At 44.6% G+C, this 21,231-nt stretch overlaps 1 protein-coding gene across 2 annotated transcripts in view; it reads right to left on the reverse strand.

Annotated features, from left to right (window-relative positions):
• Positions 1–21,231, reverse strand: part of ADAMTS12 (ADAM metallopeptidase with thrombospondin type 1 motif 12) — a 584,548-nt gene that overhangs the window by 354,014 nt on the left and 209,303 nt on the right. The window lies entirely within an intron of this gene.

Raw genomic sequence — 21,231 nt, forward strand, 5'->3', positions numbered from 1 at the left:
AACCCGAATACTTTAGATTTCCCATTTTTCTCCCCGGCACACAAAACTTACCACAGACTAGACTACCTGTTTATTTCTAAAGAACACTTACATCTGTGTAGGGAAGCATCCATCGGTGCCATTCACATCTCAGACCACTCCAATCTATCTCTCAGTTAAGGCCCCCAGAGTGATACCCTCGTGCTTCAACTGGCGCTTAAATGAAACACTACTAGGGTTTCAGGATTCGGTTGACCGGATTTCCAAGCAAATTGCCGAATATTTCTCTCTCAACAAAAGTCCTGATGTATCGGCCAACACACTCTGGGATGCACACAAACACGTAGTTAGAGGGCTTTTTATTAGCATGGGTACGCATCTCAAGAGAGTGAGAGAAAGAGAAATAGATGACACTCTAAAAAATATTCAGATACATGAGTCAAGTCATAAAGCTCAATCCTCTGATGCTCTTTTCCAAAAACTATCTGAATATAGGGCAAAACTTAGATCCCTGCTAGCCATTAGAGCCGCTAAATATCACATGAGCTCGCAGCACAAATTTTTCGCCCATGGAGATAAGGCCACCAAATTTGTAATGAGCAGAATTAAGGGGAGGAGATCTACAAACTTTGTCCACCAACTCTCATCACAGGAAGGGACCCCCATCTTCTCAGTCGAACAGATTGCCGCTCAATTTTGTTCCTTTTATAATGACTTATATAACCTACCCTCATCAACAGCCCCTGAAACTCGCGCCTCTGTGATATCTTCCTTTTTGGAAACAGCTAAACTCCCTAGAATTGACCCGGACCAGGAATCATGCCTTACAGCCCCCTTCTCCCTAACTGAGTTAAAGGATGCAATGAATCAAATGCCGACAGGGAAAAGTCCAGGCCCGGACGGCCTACCGTTGGCCTATTACAAAACACTCCTCCCTCACCTTTTGGATGTGTGCAATCAGACTCTTAAGGGGATCCCACTATCGAGAGATATGACAGCGGCACACATTACTCTCATTCCCAAAGAAGGGAAAGACACTAGATTGTGTTCTAATTACAGGCCCATCTCCCTCCTAAACATAGACCTCAAGCTCCTGGCCAAGATGCTAGCTAACAGACTTGCTATCATTCTTCCTCACCTTGTCCACGGAGATCAGGTAGGCTTCATCCGTAACAGAGAAGGGAAGGATAACACTACAAGGGTTATTAATACCCTCTGTCATGCTAAACGACTCTCCTCCCCTCTGCTTTTACTCAGCACGGATGCTGAAAAAGCATTCGATAGAGTCAACTGGTTATACCTAAGACAAGCTTTAGCAGGATTTGGCCTACCTGACCCCTACATCAAGGCAGTCTTCTCGATGTATGAAAAAGCCACAGCCTCAGTCCTAGTTAATGGCACTACATCACCTTCTTTTGCCATTAGAAATGGGACTCGCCAGGGCTGCCCCCTAACGCCCCTCTTATTCATCTTGGCCTTGGAGCCTCTCTTAGCGAACATAAGATTGGACCAGGAGATAGGGGGTCTATGTTTGGGAGGCAGGGAACAGAAAATCGCCGCCTTTGCGGACGATGTTCTCGTAATGACAACTAACCCAAAAACATCCCTTCCTAGACTCCAGACCCACCTTAAGGCGTATAGCTTAATGTCTGACTTTAAAATCAATGCCAATAAATCCTTAGTCCTTTGCCTAGGTATTCCCCAATCAACCCGACAACTTCTAATGAAGGATTCCCCATTTAACTGGTCATCTCCTAACATTACGTATCTAGGGATCAAAATTAGCCCAGACATAACGGAGCTTTTCTCCCTTAACTATATTCCCTTGAGGAAGTCTATCTTCGATTTTATTGACAACCTGGCTCGAACTAATCCAACTCTCTCTTGGTTTGGTCGAAAGAACCTCCTTTCCTCCTTGATACTTCCCAGACTTACATACCTGCAACAAGCTCTCCCCATCTCTATCCCCAAACATTACTATGTCTCGATAATGAAAAAATTTAGTTCCTTCATCTGGAATGGGAGGAAGGCGAGACTCTCCTCCTCCCTTCTTATTAAGCCTAGACATGCTGGAGGGATAGGCTTACCAAGCCCTGAACTGTATGGGAAGGCTATTCTTCTCTCCCGCGCACTAGCTTGGCTGAGCCCTCCCCCATACTCTGTAGTGGCCCAGATAGAAATAGATATACTGAACAAACCAGCTAGGGCGCTTCTACTGGGTCAGGAGACCGCTCTTCCTGGCCATATGTCCGCATATCCAATTATCGGGGCCACATTGGAAGCCTGGAAGTGGCTATCACATACACACTGCTCCATCCCCTTCCCTTCGCCCACCTTGACAGTATCAGACGCACTGAACACGCCCCCCCCCCCACACTAAGGAATGCCACCTCACCAGGATTGCTGTCCTCTTCGATACCACTAATATCCCTAGCTCTCCCGACTGGAGAATGGATGGATTCTAGGGACACGAACGCTCTACTTAATCCTCACCCACGGGATTTCATCTCAGTAGCTTACCTTAGGGCTTACTTAAAGCAGCACATCAAAGTAGGGGCTCTTCTTCGTCCCTTGGTCTGGATTGAAGCCTTGTCTGCCTCACAAGCATTGCCCAGAAAGCTCACCTCACGGCTGTACAGCAAACTACGCCTACCCCCTATGCTAGCTAAGCTCTCCTTTGTCAGGCAATGGGAATTAGATCTAGGTATCACAATCCCCTTTGATTTTCTGCCTAGATTCCTTGACTCCCCCCACGGTGTCTCCCGCTGTGTCAGGATCCGGGAAAACAGCTATAAAATCCTCACAAGGTGGTACAACACTCCGGATAAGACATCAAGATATGCTGGGTCGGCTTCTGGCACGTGCTGGAGATGCCTTGGGGAGAGAGGAACCTTCCTCCATGTTTGGTGGACCTGTCCTCCCATACAGAAGTGGTGGAGCGACATCTTCGCTACCGCAAATAAGGTTTGTGGAACAAAGTTCCAGCCCTCCCCGCAAATTGCCCTCCTCTCACTCCCCCAAGGTAAAGGGAAGGCCAAGCCGCCATTTGTGTTTACACAGATGATCCTAGCGGCCCGCCTTCAACTTCCCAAACTCTGGCTTCAGACTACAGTCCCAACTTTAGATCAGTGGATGCAGAAAATTGATCAGATTCATAGATTTGAGGAACTTTCCTCATGGGAATCCCGTACACATATGGTCTTCCTCAAAAAAATGATCATTGTGGGCAATTTTCAGATCCCCCAAACCCTAGATTTCTCAATGGAATCCGTTGGAGGTTCTAACCCTATAGCTACTGAACATGGAGGTGCAAAATGTTCTAAACGTCACCCCGACTACAAGTACCCCGGGCAAAGGTTTTAAATTGCCTTATCATCAGGGTCTTATCATCTCTCTTGGTATTAATTTATTGGCTTTATAGCTGCCTCACTCATTGGGAATGCTGTTTTCCTCTGTCAATAGTGGTTGACGGACTTGTCTATTTGTCTACTATGCTTAAAGCTGATCCTTCCCTGTATTTGACATGTACTCACTCTTGCAAAGTCGAGGCCTGCGAGCCTACACCTTGATACTATGTCCCTCTTGTTATATTGTATAACCTACAATAAAATATTAAATAAAAAAAGAAAAAAGAAAAAAAAGAAAGCTACAGCATAGCAGAGCTGAGAAAGCTACAGCATAGCAGGGCTGAGATTGTTGCAGAAGAGTGTGCCTGCCAAAGTCCTGCTAAAACCTGTTAGGAACCAAGACAAGTTCTGTGGATTGTTTGGATTATAGTTTATGCAAAGTAAATATAGAAACATAGAATGTGTCGGCAGATAAGAACCATTTGGCCCATCTAGTCTGCCCAATATACTGAATACTATGAATAGCCCCTGGCCCTATCTTATATGAAGGATGGCCTTATGCCTATCCCATGCATGCTTAAACTCCTCCAAAGCAACTGTTGAACTTCCATATAACCAAGTCTGGACTCAACTTTATTTCTACACTATCCAGGTTAACTACACTATTGCACTGCTTCGGACCGCCACGTCTGGGATCCAACCGTATCTAGGTAAGGAGCACCGTGACACGCGCAACACAACATCTTCAGGGGTATTGTGGCCACTTCTACATCACCCTGGCAATTCGATACCTGGGTACCAACACTTCACTTAAAGGGAGCTTTGTGCTTCCGTTGCTTAACTGCAACTGGTGTCACGTTTACTTGCTCTATAAGAGGGACATATTCTGTAGAAACCTCCCAAGGGGCAAGGGATCCCCCAGACGCTGAACCCGGCCACTGCAGAAGCACAGCCTAAGGCCTCTTGCACACGACCGTATGGCTGTTTCAGTATTTTGAGGTCTGCAAAAAATATGGATGACGTCAGTGTGCATTCCATTTTTTGCGGAATGGAACACCTGGTCCCCGATAGAACAGTACTATCCTTGTCCGTTATGCAGACAATAACAGGACATGTTCTATCTTTGAACGGAAGGCATACGGAGTACCTTTGGGTATCCATTGAAATGAATGGTTCCGTATACAGAACGTAAACGGGGGGAAAAAACGTTTGTGTGCAAGACGCCTAAAGCTGAGTTTACACGTCAGTTATTTGGTCAGTTATTGTAAGCCAATACTAGGTGCGGGTCTAAAACACAGAACTGTTGAAGATCTTTCCATTATACCTTATCTCTCAGTAGGCTTCACTATGGTTTTGGCTCACTGATGGAAATAACTGATAAAATAACTCTAAAATGTGAACTCAGCCTAATGCCTCATTCACACATCAGTGTTCGGTCAGTGTTTACCATCGGTGATTTTGAGCCAAAACCAGGTGCGGCTCTAAACATAGAATAGGTCATGCACTGGAGGGTCAAATCAGGGAGTCAGGAAATACAGTACACCTTTGCAGGAAACTAGACAACTAGAACCTAATGCTCAGGCACCCTCCTACAGGGGAAGGTGCCTAAAATACCCCATAGGATGTGGAAGATTTAGGTACACGCACTGGCTTTTCAGAATCAGAATCAATTTATTTGGCCAAATAAGTTTGCACTTACAAGGAATTTGACTGGCAGTTGCTTGACAGACACAAACAAAACACTACAAGGACAGACAGTATGGATGGTGCAGGACAAGGACAGTATGTAAGTTTTAGTGGCAATAAACAGGGAGAAGTGTTCGTTTTCAGTTCTATGCTGTAATGCTTTCAAGTCATAGCAGCTTTAGCGTGGTTCTGCATTAAGCAAGGCAACCGCCTGAGGGAAAAAGCTGTTCCTGTTAGTGATGGACGAACATCGGCCGGGATGGTTCATTCACTTTAATGGCAGGCAAACCTGAAAAACCTTCAGGTCATATTTTCAGCCAGCAAACACTTACTAGAAATCACAAATAGTCCCACAACATGGACAGTGATATACTAGAGGGGGGTCATTGGCAAAAATTCACCCCAAAAATATGTATTTTAATCAGGGGCCATTTTTATGCGTCTTAAAAGGAAATTCTCAAAAATGTGCCCTGCTGGAGCCTAGAAATTTTTTATTTCCTACCGGTTTGATGTATACAAATGTGCAGCACTCCACGTTTTTGTATCCTGCAGAGTCCATTTAAAAAAATGCATATGTTAACGTAATTTTTTTTTCTACCATGGAATTGTATGGTGAACGGACACCACTGTGCGGCATCAGTCTGAGGCATCTGTTAACGCATACATTTTTTGTATGCATTAAATGGATGGCAAAAATGTGATGTGAACCCAGCCCTAGTGTCAGAATAAGCCCCAGTACACAGCGGAGCAGCGTGGCGGAGAGGGGAGGCCGCCATGCACTGACAGAGCGCTACCTGGTCCTGGAGGTCAGGGATGAGGACTGTGTTTCCCAAGGATCATTTTCTACTGGAAAATGAAGGCACAGTATAATACACTAGAGTCTATATACCATAAATATATTAGCCCTACCCCCGAATAATAATACAATTAGGGAGTCATTTATTTATATAGAAATACGTCTACGTTAGGCGTATTTCTGACACAGAATGTGGCGCAAAGGTCCTTAGCACCGCAATCTGCATATTTTTCCCGCTCATGCCAGGTCTAAAAAAAGGATGGCGTGGGCAGGGAAAGGAATACAGTTATGGCCATCCAGTTATTAGATACCACCGCCATACATTGAACAGATAACACCTCTGTACAGTGACCGGATAATACCGCCATACCGTGACCGGATAAAAGGGTATTACCCTAAGTTCACACTTGCGCGTTTTACAGCGCGTTCGAACGCGCTGAAAAACGCCCGACGCATAAACAAGTTCTTAAAGCTTCTTTGGGGCGTTTTGTCGCGCGTTCCCGTACATAGACTTTCGGGAACGCGCGACAATGGGCGTTCGCTTGTCTCTGTATGCGCGATTGTAAACGCCAGTACAATCGCGCATACAGAGCGCTCCTTTCAGAACGCTCAGGTGTGAACCCAGGGTAAGAGGGCACAGTACAGGGAATGACTAGGGGCACTGCACAGGGTGTGGTAAGAGGGTACAATGCAGGGTATAAGGGGGCACAGTACGGGGTGTGGGGCACAGTACAGGGTGTGGGGCACAGTATGGGGTGGAGGGCTCAGTCACATGACCCTGTGACATTAGAAGGTCCTTATGGTGAATGCGGTTCATACTCCACCATAATGAGAGGCAGAGGAGTGAGACAGGGGTGTGATTATGTGGCTAGAGATAAAAAATGTCGGCCAGTACAGGCCCCAAAAATTAGGCATTCAACGGACATAAAAGGCCTTTTATGTTCCTGGGGGGCATCTGGTAAATCACACCAGTAGAAATGATTTCTTCAAATAGTGCTTTTCACTCTGTGTAGATGCAGTAACGCAGCAAAACCGCAAACAAATGCTGCACTACCTAAATGCACGATATAGAAAGTATATTATTGGTATATAACACCCCGCTTCAATCAGTTTTTTGGGGGGGTAACTGGTAAATCACACCAGTAGAAATTATTTGTTCCAATAACGCTTATCCTTTTATATACCTGCAGTATCGCAGCAGAAGTAACTGCCGCACAATACAAATGCACCATAATATACTTTCTATATTAGAAAGTATATTATATGTATATCGCACCCCTCTGTGTATCACACCTATCGATAGCACACCTATACTAGTCCTTAAAATGACCTTTGTGGCCCTATTAGCTTGCGGTTGGTGTCCCTAACAGTCTGTCCCTGCTCCACACAGCAACCTCTCCCTACACTGGCAAAACACTGAATGTAAAGTGGCGGCCAGATCAGGTTTATTTATAAGGTAGGGGGTGTGTCCATGTGCTGAAACGTCTCAATTGGCTGTCCTGTACCACCTGATGGATGTGTCATGGGTCAAAGTTCTTCACAATGTAATAGAATATGGCGGGCGCTAATATCGCCATATGTTCGCCAGTTCGGCAAACAGGGAACGAGCAAAGTTCGCCGCGAACCGCAAGGCCATCTCTAGTTCCTGTGCCTGAACGGTATCTCACTCCTGAAGGCCTAGGCTGGAAGATGGAGTGAGCAGGGTGAGAGGGGTCTGAGGCAATCTTAGCCGCTCTCTTTCCACACCTGCTAGCGTGAAGATCCTGCAGCGAAGGTAAGCCACAGCCAATTATCCTTTCCGCTGTTCGGATGATGCGCTGCAGTCTCACCTTTTCTAATACTAAGCAGGAGCCGAACCTGTCAGAGAGAGAGTCAGAGAGAGAGAGTCAGAGAGAGAGAGTCAGAGAGAGAGCGTTCAGAGCCTAAAGGCAGAGAGAGTGAGGGGCAGGCAAGAAGTAGGCCTCAGCCTGTGTGGAGTGGACATAGTGGCACTAGTCTACGCAGCAGAGGGATGCTGGACTGCCAGGTGACCGAAGCAGCAGGAGAGGCGGCTGTACCCTCCGGGGAGAGGGTGTTAGGTATGGAGCAGCGATGGAACCATGAAATTTACTACAGATTACTTATCATTCCTGAATGATTCCAGAAGAGACACATTTTGTGCTGCACCCCTCCTCGCAGCTCTCAGCAGCAGCCTCTTGTCTCTCAGCTCCTTGCTCACATAGTCATTAGGACTGTCAGTAAGAATGGCATCTATGTGGAATTCAAATAATTATTATGTCATCAAATGTACTAAGTAGTAATATCACACACTAAAAGTTTTACTTTTGTAAAAGATTTTTTTCTTTCGACTGGGAAATTACATTGGGTAAAGCTAGTTTCACACTAGGAGCAAGGAACTCCGGTAGGCTATTCCGGCGGGTGAACAGCCTGTCGGATCCGTCCTGCCGCTGGTGCACGCGTGCCCCCGGACTACCGCTCCAGCCCCATTGACATTAATGGGGGTGGGGCGGAGTTCCGCCGGCAGCCCATGCCGATAGGCGGCCGGACTAGACATGTAGTACTTTTATTCCGGCCGCCTCTCGGCGTGTGCTGCCGCCGGATCTCCGCCCGCCCTGGTTATAGTCAATGGGGCCGGAGCAGTAGTCTGGGGGCACGCGTGCACTAGCGGCAGGATGGATTACGACAACCTGTTCACCCGCGGAGTTCCTTGCCGCTAGTGTGAAACTAGCCTAAGACTTCATCTCACATACTGAGAACAGCACGGCAATTACACCCCCATGTCCCATTATTCTGACCAGCAGCTAATATCCAGAGTAACCACCGTGTGCAGCACGGACAGCAGCTAGATGGGCTGGGGGTGACTCCATAAGGTCCTGGTAGGTTGTCACAGGTATCTGAAGCGATGCTGACTGCAGTGCATCCTAGAGCTGCTGGAGGGTGCATGGGGAGGATCCATAGAATGAGCACGAATATCTAGGTGGTCCCACTGATGGTCAATTGGGTTCAAGTCTAGGGAATTAGGGGGCCAGGGTTGGACTTGGAAGTCTTGGTCATGCTCTTCCCACCAGTGTTGGACATTTCTAGCCATGTGACATGTCGCATTATCCTGCTGAACGACCCCATCCGCACCAGGGAAGACAATCAGCATGTACTGTATGGGTGTACGTGATGTTCGAGGATGGATTCATACGCAAATCAGTTGAGAGTGCCTTCCACCTGGATGAGTGCCACAGAGAATGCCAGGAAAACATTCCCTGGGCCATAACGCTGCCAACACTAGCTTGTGTTCATCCAGCAATGGCTGCAGGGTGTTTGTTCTCTGATGTTTCTTGCCTGAGATGCCAACGTCCATCCATTCCATGAAGCATTAAATGTGACTCATTGGAGAAGGCAACCCTTTACCAATCAGCGGAGGTCCAATTCTGATACTGACACGAAAATGTAAGTCTTTTTTGCCGATGCAACTTTATTAGCAGAGGAGCAGTGACCATTCGTCTGCTTTGGAGCCCCATACGCAGTTGAGTTCCCTGAACTGTTATGTTAGACACACATTTGGTGTCCTCTGGTTCATTTTGGTGGTGAGCTGCTCCACTGTAGTGTGTTGGTCTGCCCCCCACACCTTTGTAACCGATGTTCACCTACCACGTCAATGGCACTTGGTGCTCTGCAATTTTTACATCAGTTATTCACAATGGTGCTCTCTTCTTTACACAATGCAAAATACAACATGTAGAACATCCAGCCGTAGTTTGTATAAAGTGCAATTTCTGTCCCCAGATGACGAGGTATGTGGCTGGCAAAGTGGCAGTTAATGACACCTCTGATGTGCTATCTATCTGATAGCTCTCTCTTGTACTTGTGGCTAACAGCTGTAAGCTGGCACTTGTGAATTTAGGGGTCCACTGTGTAATGCAAGGCTTTGAGTAGGTCTGGATGTTATGTAGGTGATAAGTGTCCGAACTGCATTCCCTCACCTGCAGCAGGGTCTATAAAGCTGTGACTTGCTGGTCACTCTGCTGTCCATATCATGCCATAATTTTGCTCTTGCAGTCTCTCTGGAGTAGTTGGCGCACAGGAAAATGGGTCATTTGCTGTTCCCTAAGACCCTAGGAGTTGGGGCAATTGGACGTGCTTCCACACTCCACATCATCTAGACTAGAAAGCAGTTCCAGCCTACTCCTACCAAGAGGGGAGGAATGGTTAACCCTGTCCTTGCCAACCATACATCTGCATTTTGGTGGACAGGGCATAATACAACAATAACATAACACATTAAACCATTCCATATACCCCCAGGCCTGGTACTGCATGTGCAGAGGTCATTTTACAAGCAAGGACTAGATAAGTTGTGAAATCATATATTGTGAATGGTGTATCCAGTGTTATCTGGTGTGGAGGAATGCATGAATCCAGCCAGCAAAGGAGGCAATATGGACAATCACAATACGTTAGTAAGTGCCTTGTATCAACTTTCTCTACATGATAAATGCTATTTGCTGAAGTGACAAAACCCTTAAAGGGGTTGTCCGGGTTCAGAGCTGAACCCGGACATAGCCTTATTTTCACCCAGGCGGCCCCCCCTGAGGCTAGCATCAGAGCATCTCATGCCCTGATGCGCTCCCTTGCCCTGCGCTAGATCGCGCAGGGCAAGGGCTCTTTTGTTTATCATAACACACTGCCGGGCAGAAGCTTTTGCCCGGCAGTGTGTTCAGTGACGTCACCAGCTCTGATGGGCGGGCTTTAGCGCTGCCCTAGCCGTTTTACTGGCTAGGGCAGCACTAAAGCCCGCCCATCAGTGCCGGTGACGTCACTGGGCTTCCTGGCAGCCCCATGGAGAGCCCCGAAACTCCTAAAAATGCCTTTTGCCCTGCGCGATTTAGCGCAGGGCAGAGTAGAGCATCGGAGCATGAACTGCTCCGATGCTCATGTCAGGTGGGCTGCCTGGGTGAAAATGGGGATATGTCCGGGTTCAGCTCTGAACCCGGACAACCACTTTAATGTTTAAATCAAGATTTTATTTTAAAAAGTTATAAATTATTCTTTATTTTCATGCAGAACTGAATCTTCTGGGTGACACTTTTCTGCCGAAACCTTCAGATGTAGATACAGCCATTAAGACTTTGCGAATTATAGATGAATATTTCCTCCTTTTCCATGCTTTTTATTTTTTTTACTGAAATCCCCACCCGGCTTCAGCGCTTATGATACTCAATCAAGTGGAGTGTAATAATTACCCAATTCTTATATCCTTTAGACATTAAAGCAAATGTGCTCTTCCTACCAGCAATCGTCTGATACCCAGAGGACTGGGACTGGTAATACCAATATCTTTTATATGATAAAAAAGTTATGTAGCAGTTATTTATTCATTCATGTACTAATACTGACAATATAAAAGTATTGATGAGACCTGGTTTACATCACCTCAGAGACTTCCAGGATTTATCTCCAGCAGAAGGCTCCGATATGTGCTCTTTTATAGCATACAGAGACATACATCACCTATAGGCTCCTTTTGAAAAAATATGGTTGCCACTGTAGTGCTCCGTGCCCTCCTTCTGGGATGACTATGGGTGTTGCATCACTCACCTATCTACTGCCCACCTGCCAGACTCCTGTAGCCCAGACTGAAGGCCACAGCCTGGCTGCAAGGTCTCTTCCTGTGGGTGTATTAGAGAAAACTTTCTATGCAGCCCTGCAGGGGTTAAGGGGTTAATGTTCTTTTTGATCCTGTGCTCAGCTACTCGACTAATGAACTCATCAGCCCTCCTACCGTATATAGCTGTTCTGTTGACCTCACTTCCTGGCCTGTGCAATTGGTCTCTACAGATCTTGCTAGATCTCTCCAGCTTGCTGTAATCCATTAGCCTATGTACCTGACCTGTGCCTGTTCTTCATAGCACCTGTCCTGATCTTTAGACTGTTCCACAGATTCGCACAAACTCTGCCTGCCTTGACCTTGACTTGTTTTTTTTATTCAGTTCTCCTGATCCCTTGGTGTAATGCACTGGTGCCTCTGATTCCCGTGGGTCAGCAGCCTACAACATCAGGACTATTCCAAGAGGTAGCAGCCTGGTGGATTCCCTGCAGTGAAGTCCAGATCCCTGTCTAAGTTTAAAGGGTGAAAACCAGGGGACCGCCAGAATCACAACCTCAGGATTAGTCTAAAGTCAAACCAGTTGGTTGGCACAGGGAATCCACATTCGCTGCCCGTACCAATGGTGATCTAGAGCAGTAAAAGGGTAAAGATCAGTAGCTGTGGTCGTAGCTGAGACAAGATTACTGCCATGATTCCTTGTGGTTTAACGGCAGAGAATGGGCAGGGAATGGGGTTATTATCAGCATCTCTGATGGACTAGGGCAGAGAAAAGGAAAGTGAATGGCTTAACATCAGCATCCCTGTCTAGAGCAGATAGAGGGTTAATGTAAGTATCGCTGGTGCTTTAGGACAGGTAAAATGTTATGGGTGGTCTAGGGCAGAGAAAGATTTGATGCTAGTGTCCCTGATGGTCTAGGGCAGGCATGCTCAACCTGCGGCCCTCCAGCTGTTGCAAAACTACAACTCCCATCATGCCCTGCTGTAGGCTGATAGCTGTAGGCTCTCCGGGCATGCTGAAAGTTGTAGTTTTGCAACAGCTAGAGGGCCGCTAAACACTCATCATACAGAGATCAAGGAAGAGAGGTGATAGAAAGGACGACGCAGCCACTATGAATGCTCTACCCGATCTCTAACAGAAATGGTCAGAAAAGTGAGGGTACAGTTTCAGGGAGCAGGGGGTGTTGTTATGTCTAGCAGTTTAACCCCTTTGCGACCTCTGCCGTACATGTCAGCACTTTAAAGATTATGCCCATTTACGCGTGCAGCGAGCACCATAGCTGCCGGGTTTCTGCTGTTTGAAACAGCAGAGACCCACGGTGGATGTATGCAATAAGCTATAAAATGATTGCATAATTTAACCCCTCAGATGCCATGGTCAAATGTGACTACCGCATCTGAACAGTCTGGAAGCGTGAGCTGTGCTATCGCGCTCCCATAACAGCATTCCCTGGCTGAAACCAGGGAACCTATTACCTTAGCGTAATAGCCAGAAGCCTCAAGCAGGCTCCGACAGCTATTACTAAAATATACCAATACAGGCCACCAGGTGGCAGCACTGTATTGGTATATTGTAAATGTAGTGTTCATTGATAGCTATATAGCCATCGCAGAACACAATGGGCAATCTAATAATTGCCAGTTATAGTCACTCAGGGTGACTTAAAAAATAGTAGAAAAGTAAAAATAAAATAAAAGTTTTTATAAAATAAAAAAAATATAAAAGTTCAAATCACCCCCCTTTCCCCAAAATCAAAATACATAACCAATAAACAAAAACACATCATGGGCATCGCCGCGTGTGAAAACGCCCATAATATAACTCACATATTAATCCCATATAGCAAATTTCATAACGGAAAACAAAATAAAAACGGCAGGGGCCCTAAAAAAAATTTAATAAAAAGTGATCAAAAAGTCACACACCCTTCAAGATAGTCTCACTGAAAAGAACAAATCGCCTCACAAAATATGAGCCCTCATACAGCTCCATACACATAGCTACAAAAAAGTTATAGGGGTCACAATATGGAGTCATTAGAAAGTACAACTTGTCCCACAAAAAATAATCCCTAATAAAAAAAAGTTATGACTCTGGGAAGGCGGGGAGTAAAAAATGAAAACACAAAAATGGAGAATTGCAAGGTTCTCTATAGGTTAACGGGGACAGTGGTTCAAGGATCAATTTTTTTTTTAATCTTTTGTTTATGATTAGCGGTTGTGCTTACATTGTCTTCCGTGAAGACGCAAACGGCTGTCTGTTAAATGTAGGGTGACACATGGGCGACTATTTCAGCACAATTTAACGTGTGTATAGTGAATATATAAAACAGAAGCTGATCAAAACATAAAAGGACATATAAATCGGGGGCCGTTTCTCCGGCGCAGCCTTTATTATTATAGACGTACAATGTTTTTCTTCATTTACAATAAAAGGACACATTTCTATATCCAGCAAAAGAATGATTCGTTCACTGCCATTTCTGTAGATAAGTACAGTATACCATTTGTTTGGATTACTTGAATAGTAACCAGTTCAAGGCCAGGCCTTCCACCCCAAGAAACATTTTCTTCTTTTTTTTTAATCATATGCGGCTTTGAAAACCATAACTTTTTTCATTCAGTTATTTGAACGGTCACTGTACTTTCAGACAACTTTGCATAATTCAATAGTGCAGATGAACATAAGAAACTTTGTAATATATCTTATCAGATAAAATTCCTCGTCATACCTCCCAACCACCCCAGATACAGCAGAACAGTCCTGGATTTTGCCATCAGATCCCTGCTCCACCGTACATCTGTCCGAAGCTCTGCCAGGCAGAAGACGCAATGTGGTGACCTCATTGCATTGGCAGGGCTAAATAACAGAGTGCACAGAAACATAGAAACATAGAATGTGTCGGCAGATAAGAACCATTTGGCCCATCTAGTCTGCCCAATATATCTGAATCCTATGAATAGTCCCTGGCCCTATCTTATATGAAGGATAGCCTTATGCCTATCCCATGCATTCTTAAACTCCTTCACTGTATTTGCAGCTACCACTTCTGCAGGAAGGCTATTCCATGCATCCACTACCCTCTCAGTAAAGTAATACTTCCTTATATTACTTTTAAACCTTTGCCCCTCTAATTTAAAACTGTGTCCTCTTGTGGTAGTTTTTCTTCTTTTAAATATGCTCTCCTCCTTTACCGAGTTGATTCCCTTTATGTATTTAAAAGTTTCTATCGTATCCCCTCGGTCTCTTCTTTCTTCCAAGCTATACATGTTAAGGTCTTTTAATCTTTCCTGGTAAGTTTTATCCTGCAATCCATGGACCAGTTTAGTAGCTCTTCTCTGAACTCTCTCTAGAGTATCTATATCCTTCTGGAGATATGGCCTCCAGTACTGCGCACAATACTCCAAGTGAGGTCTCACCAGTGTTCTGTACAGCGGCATAAGCACTTCACTCTTTCTACTGCTTATACCTCTCCCTATACATCCAAGCATTCTGCTGGCATTTCCTGCTGCTCTATTACATTGTCTTCCCACCTTTAAGTCTTCTGAAATAATTACTCCTAAATCCCTTTCCTCAGATACTGAGGTCAGGACTGTGTCAAATATTCTATATTCTGCCCTTGGGTTTTTACGCCCCAGGTGCATTATCTTGCACTTATCCACATTAAATTTCAGTTGCCAGAGTTCTGACCATTCTTCTAGTTTTCCTAAATCCTTTTCCATTTGGCGTTTCCCTCCAGGAACATCAACCCTGTTACATATCTTTGTGTCATCAGCAAAAAGACAAACCTTACCATCGAGGCCTTCTGCAATATCACTTATGAAGATATTAAACAAAATTGGTCCCAGTACAGATCCCTGTGGAATCCCACTGGTAACATGACCTTGTTTTGAATGTTCTCCATTGACTACAACCCTCTGTTGTCTGTCACTCAGCCACTGCCTAATCCCCTCAACAATATGGGAGTCCATGCTCAATGACTGCAGTTTATTGATAAGCCTTCTATGTGGGACAGTGTCAAAAGCCTTACTAAAATCTAGATATGCGATGTCTACTGCACCTCCACCGTCTATTATTTTAGTCACCCAGTCAAAAAAATCTATAAGATTTGTTTGACATGATCTCCCTGAAGTAAACCCATGCTGTTTTTCATCTTGCAATCCATGGGATTTTAGATGTTCCACAATCCTATCCTTTAATAGGGTTTCCATTAATTTGCCTACTATTGATGTCAGACTCACTGGTCTATAGTTGCTCGATTCCTCCCTACTACCTTTCTTGTGAATGGGCACGACATTTGCCAATTTCCAATCTTCCGGGACGACTCCTGTTACTAATGATTGGTTAAATAAATCTGTTAACGGTTTTGCCAGCTCACCACTAAGCTCTTTTAATAATTTTGGGTGTATCTCATCAGGCCCCTGTGACTTATTTGTCTTCACTTTAGACAGCAAACTTAGAACATCTTCCTCTGTAAAGACACATGCATCAAACGATTTAATAGTCATCCTTTCTAGTGGAGGTCCTTCTCCTTCTTTTTCTTTTGTAAAAACTGAACAGAAGTATTCATTAAGGCAGTCGGCTAGCCCTTTATTCTCTTCTACATACCTCCCGTCCTTTATTTTTAATTTAGTTATTCCTTGTTTTAATTTCCTTTTTTCATTTATATATCTGAAGAATGTCTTATCCCCTTTTTTCATAGACTGAGCTAGTTTTTCTTCTGCCTGAGCTTTAGAAGTTCTTATAACTTGCTTGGCCTCTTTCTGCCTAATCTTGTAGATTTCCTTATCTTCATTGCTCTGTTTTTTTTTATAATTACAAAATGCTAGCTTTTTATTTTTAATGATTTGGGCCACTTCTGCTGAGTACCACAGTGGTCTCTTCCTTTTTTTGCTTTTACTGACAAGTCTAATGCAATTTTCTGTTGCCTTCAATAATGCACCTTTTAAGTAGTCCCATTTCTCCTGGACTCCATGTAATCCGTTCCAGTCTGATAAGGACTCATTTATGACTAATTTCATTTTTGAAAAGTCTGTTTTTCTAAAATCTAAAACTTTTGTTTTTGTGTGATCATCTCCCAGGCCTGTGCTCTTGTGCTTAGCTCAGCAGGTGCAATGATGTCACTTCATCACGCCTGCTACTGGGGAGAGCAGAATAAGCTGCAATTCACCAGGGAAACAGGGCTTCGTAAGTGTTTTTTTTATTAAAAGTACAGGCTACACTATTGTGAGGGGGCATTCTACTGTGTGGGGGGCACAAAGGGGCATTCTACTGTGTGAGGGGGCACTATTGGAGCATAACTATGTTGTGTGGGCACTAAGGGGTGATAACTACTGTTTGGGGAACTAATGGGGCATAACTACTGTGTGGGGGGCACTAAGGGGCATAACTACTGTGTGGAGGCACAAAGGGGATTGGGCAGGATTAGATGTGTATAGATGGCTATTGGGCGAAGTTAGGAGCATGGCTTGGTATTAAAAAAAAAAATCCCTTTTTATAAGTTGGGAGACATGCCGTGTATTCCAGTTATTAGCTGCCCCCCATTCCTTTCAAAATGAACTATCTATGAAATGTATGAGATCAAGACAGGCTGCCTGCTCACTGAAGGATCAGATTACATCCTCCTATAGAAATCTATGGAGAGGATAGTAGGCGGGAGAAGGAAGTAAGTGCAGAGTCGATTCTGTAGATTCAGCAGCTATTAGTAAGTGCTATATCTCCCCTCATCTGCATTATTCACATCCTTACTGGTCTCTGTAAGGTTCTATAGGGTGTTTATGATTTATTGTGAGTAAGAGTTATTTCCTATTCACACGTCAGTGATTTTGAGCCAAAACCAGGTGCGGCTCTAAACACAGAACAGGTGCAGGTCTTTCCCTTATACCTTATGTCTGTGGAGGCTCCAATCCTGGTTTTGGCTCACAATCACTGATGGAAATCACTGAAGATGAGTCGGCCAGCACTCGCTGTGATGCACGCCGCACGGGATAGGACCGGTTCCACGTGTAGTTGAATGGAAAATCCCAGCAGATGTGACTTGGATGCTCATAGAATTTTATTGCCTTCGGCAGTCTAGCCGAAACGCATCCTAAAATATGGGACACATTGTTATATGACAATAAAAATTCTATGAGCATCCAAGTCACGTCTGCTGGGATTTTCCATTCAACTACTGATGGAAATCACTGACCAAAACATTGAAGTGTAAATGAGGCTTTAGGGAGCAGAGTCTGCTGTATCTGTGTAGTCATGGGGAAAGCTAGTCTTCATCCACCAGCTCAGAGACAACTGACAATTAGAGAGGTAGCCTTGAGAGGAGAAAACATGCCAGATACAATGCACATAAGACAGCTTAGTCTAAAAAGAGATCTGAAAGCTGATCTCTGGGACTGGAGCATGAAGTAGCATTGCCGCTGCCTAATTGTATAAGCAGTGCTCATTGCGTGCTATGTGTATGGTGATGGAGTGGCAGGGACAGGGAAAGACTATCTCTGCCTTCTCTATGGCGAGCCTGACTGTCACTGACAACAGACTCCATGCTACTGCAACTGCAAGATTACGTCCTATCAAGAATTAATCTGGACTGCCCAGATATTACATGTCTAGGGGCAATCCAGAACAGGTTAACAGGACCATTTTTGTAATATACTTTAATTACTGAAATTGTACATTTCTATTAGAAAAATAGCTCTAAAATGACCCATTTTGAGCCTCTCCATTAGTCAGTGGGACACTTGTGTACAGGCTCTCAGAAGAGAGAGAGTTGCTCTTTCGGTGATGTTCTGCAATAACTAGTAGGGGACGGTTCTGGTTGGTGAAATCATGGGGGAGAATGGAATTGCTGGGCATGTGCTTCAGATGCTGAGTGCCAGAGGGGCACCAACAAACCACTCTGCATTAGCCAGGGTTTGGAAAAGAACCTCTTTTTAGGATTAGGGATGAGCGAACCTGAACTGCAAAGTTCGGGTTCGTACCCGGACCGAACCACTAAATGGCCATATAGTTTTGCATTCTGTCTTAAGAATGCTATTATTTTCTAATATAACCATGTTACTGTATAACGGAAAATAATAAAGTGAAGTACAGGTCCCTATTGACTTCAATAGGGTTCGGGGTCAAGTTCAGGCCCCGAACTTGCACCTGAAGTTTGGCCGAACCCTTCCATGTGTTCTCTCATCCCTATTTAGGATCAGTTGATCTTCCCGGTACCTGCTTCTCTCACCCCCAGTGATCTGAAAGCTGGGGGACTCTGAGGAACTGTCTCTAAGATGGTGAGAGGACCAAGGCAATGACCCTTTTTGGCCATTTTATAATCTAGCCTTGGACATGGACAGGTGAAGCCAAGGCAGCCATGATTGTGTGAATTCCTTTTGCATAGACAATAAGGTTAAAAAAGACACAAAAACCAACTGTGTTGATCGAGAGAAAGGCAAAAACTACTATGAGGAGGATGTAAATTGCCCTATGGCAGGTGAAACAATTTCTTCCCGACTCCAATCTCTCCACCTGCAATATTTGTACATTCAAGAAAAGCACCCAGGTCCTTCTTGAACATGTACCATAAATCGGCCATTACAAGCTCCATAGTCACACAGCTCTTGAAGAGCTTAAAGAATCCCACCTATGATGATGATGATGAAGCCTAGAGGAAGCTCTGTTTTTCCCGATTACAGGTCTGGGTCTCTGTACTGTTCTATGAGCCGGCTGCTTCCGAATCCAAACCAAATGGTCCCAGGTTTGCTAACCTGCCTTGGTGCTTCAGATTGTATGCAGGTTGATGACTGGAGCACAATACTACTGCAGAGCAAGAGAAAATTAATGTTCTCTACCACATTTATATTAAGAAATGTTCTGAGGATTCTAGAATTTTCTTCTAATCGGTACTTTGTTTGGAATCTATTGTATCTGCTTTTCCTGATTCAAATCAAGTTGTTACATTGTTCTAAAACATAATGATTCCATTAATCAATCTGCAGCCCCTAGCAGTTCTCTATTATGTGTTACATGTTATTACTAATAGCACAATTCTCTACATTACATATTAGAGGCAGAGGTTTTATTTTTCCTCTCTTTTTATTTCATTGTATTATGGGGTTTTGCACTGGTAGATGGGGTAAGCGGGCGCAGTACTGAGGCAAAATACAAGTTCTTAACTCAAAACGTCAGTGTTTTTATTCACACTTGAGGCAATTGCACAAAACAGAACGTAACTTTGCAGTCTTGATGTTAATTCACACACAATGGAAAGTTCATATATAACACAAGTCACCTTGCTGGCAGTTCTGCCTCCAGTAGTCCACAGCAGGCTTTAGGGGGCCTGTTTCCCCAGCGTGCGGCTCTCAGCCCTCCAGCATGGCACCAAGCCTCAGATCCCAAAAACAGAGACATCTCTGCTGAGCCCAGCTGCCTATTTAAGGACAGCCAGGTGCTGCCAAAACCTGAACCAGCAATTAAACTCCGATCCGGTATTTGACCTCACCTGGCTGGAAACCAGCCCAGACGCACATGCTGGGAGGAAAATACCTGCCTTGCCAGACACAACCCCTCACTGTGTCACAGTATCCACAGCGAATGTCCAATGAAATTCCTGCCGCATTCTATGGTAGTTCTAGAACAGCAGGGACCATGAAATCCCTGAATGTGGACATTCTAATAGGAGATTGGCCCGGTGAGGTATTTATCATAAATGATTATATGTATCAAGGGTATTCACAAGAAGAAATTAAAAGGATCCTAATCAGCGTTGAGACGTCAGGAGAGATACATCTGAACACAGTTCATTAACAATGTCTCCCTGTGATTTATTTTTATAGTCCTCCATGAGCCATAACCAAGGCTGGCCACGCACTGTATAATACCCCTCATATAGTGCACGGCCATACAGTGTATAAATGGCTGTACCATACAGTGCTTACATATATGCCCCACACAGTATGGTGCCCAAATAAAAGAGGTTGGTTTTCCTTTGTTGCTCCAGACGCTCTGATAGATACTGTATATTTCAACCAGGCAGCTCAGGGGGCATGTCCTTTCCCTGCTTCTCCCTATTAAAACTCCGAGGATGTGTCCTTTCCCTGCAGTCTCCCTATCACAGCTCAGGGTGAAATGTCCTTTCTGCTGCAGTTCTCTCCCTATTACAGCTCAGGGGGCCATGTCCTTTCTGCTGCAGTTCTCTCCCTATCACAACTCTGGGATGTGTCAATTCTGCTGCAGTTTTGTCACTATCACAACTTATGGGGTGTTTCCTTTTTCAGGTGGAGTGTTCTTTCAGCTGCAGCTCTTTCCCTATTACTGCTTAGGGGGCATGTCTTTTCTGCTGCAGCTTTCTCCCTAGCCCAGCTCAGGGGGTATCTGTTCTTCTTGCTGCACCTCTCTTCTTGTATCTATTACAGCTTGTAATGGTAGATACAGTTGGTGTCAGTTGAATAATGAAACTGAGCATGTGCGACCACTTCAGCAATGCTACTGAAGTAGACAAAGAAATAAGGAAAATAACAAGCAGCAGGTGGCGCTATATAGATACATTTTATTGAATAACTCTGTGGCTATACTAAATATTTAATTACATGCAATGACAAAGTATTCAGAAAAAAGGAACTGGTTTGAAAAATGTAGAATATATTTCGTGGGACAACCCCTTTAAGGAATCTATCCTGCCATGCCACCCATCTGTCCTTATTAGAGATGAGCAAAACTGTGAAATTGTGATCTGCCAGCATTTAAATGACTGCCATATTTCCCATGTTGCAGCTATTCAACTCAAGGAACGTCACGATACTGTCCTTGCTGGACATCCTGGTGGTAAGTCCACCTGTGACATTGTGTT

Source organism: Bufo gargarizans, chromosome 1, assembly GCF_014858855.1.
Source record: "Bufo gargarizans isolate SCDJY-AF-19 chromosome 1, ASM1485885v1, whole genome shotgun sequence".
Lineage (NCBI taxonomy): Eukaryota > Metazoa > Chordata > Amphibia > Anura > Bufonidae > Bufo > Bufo gargarizans.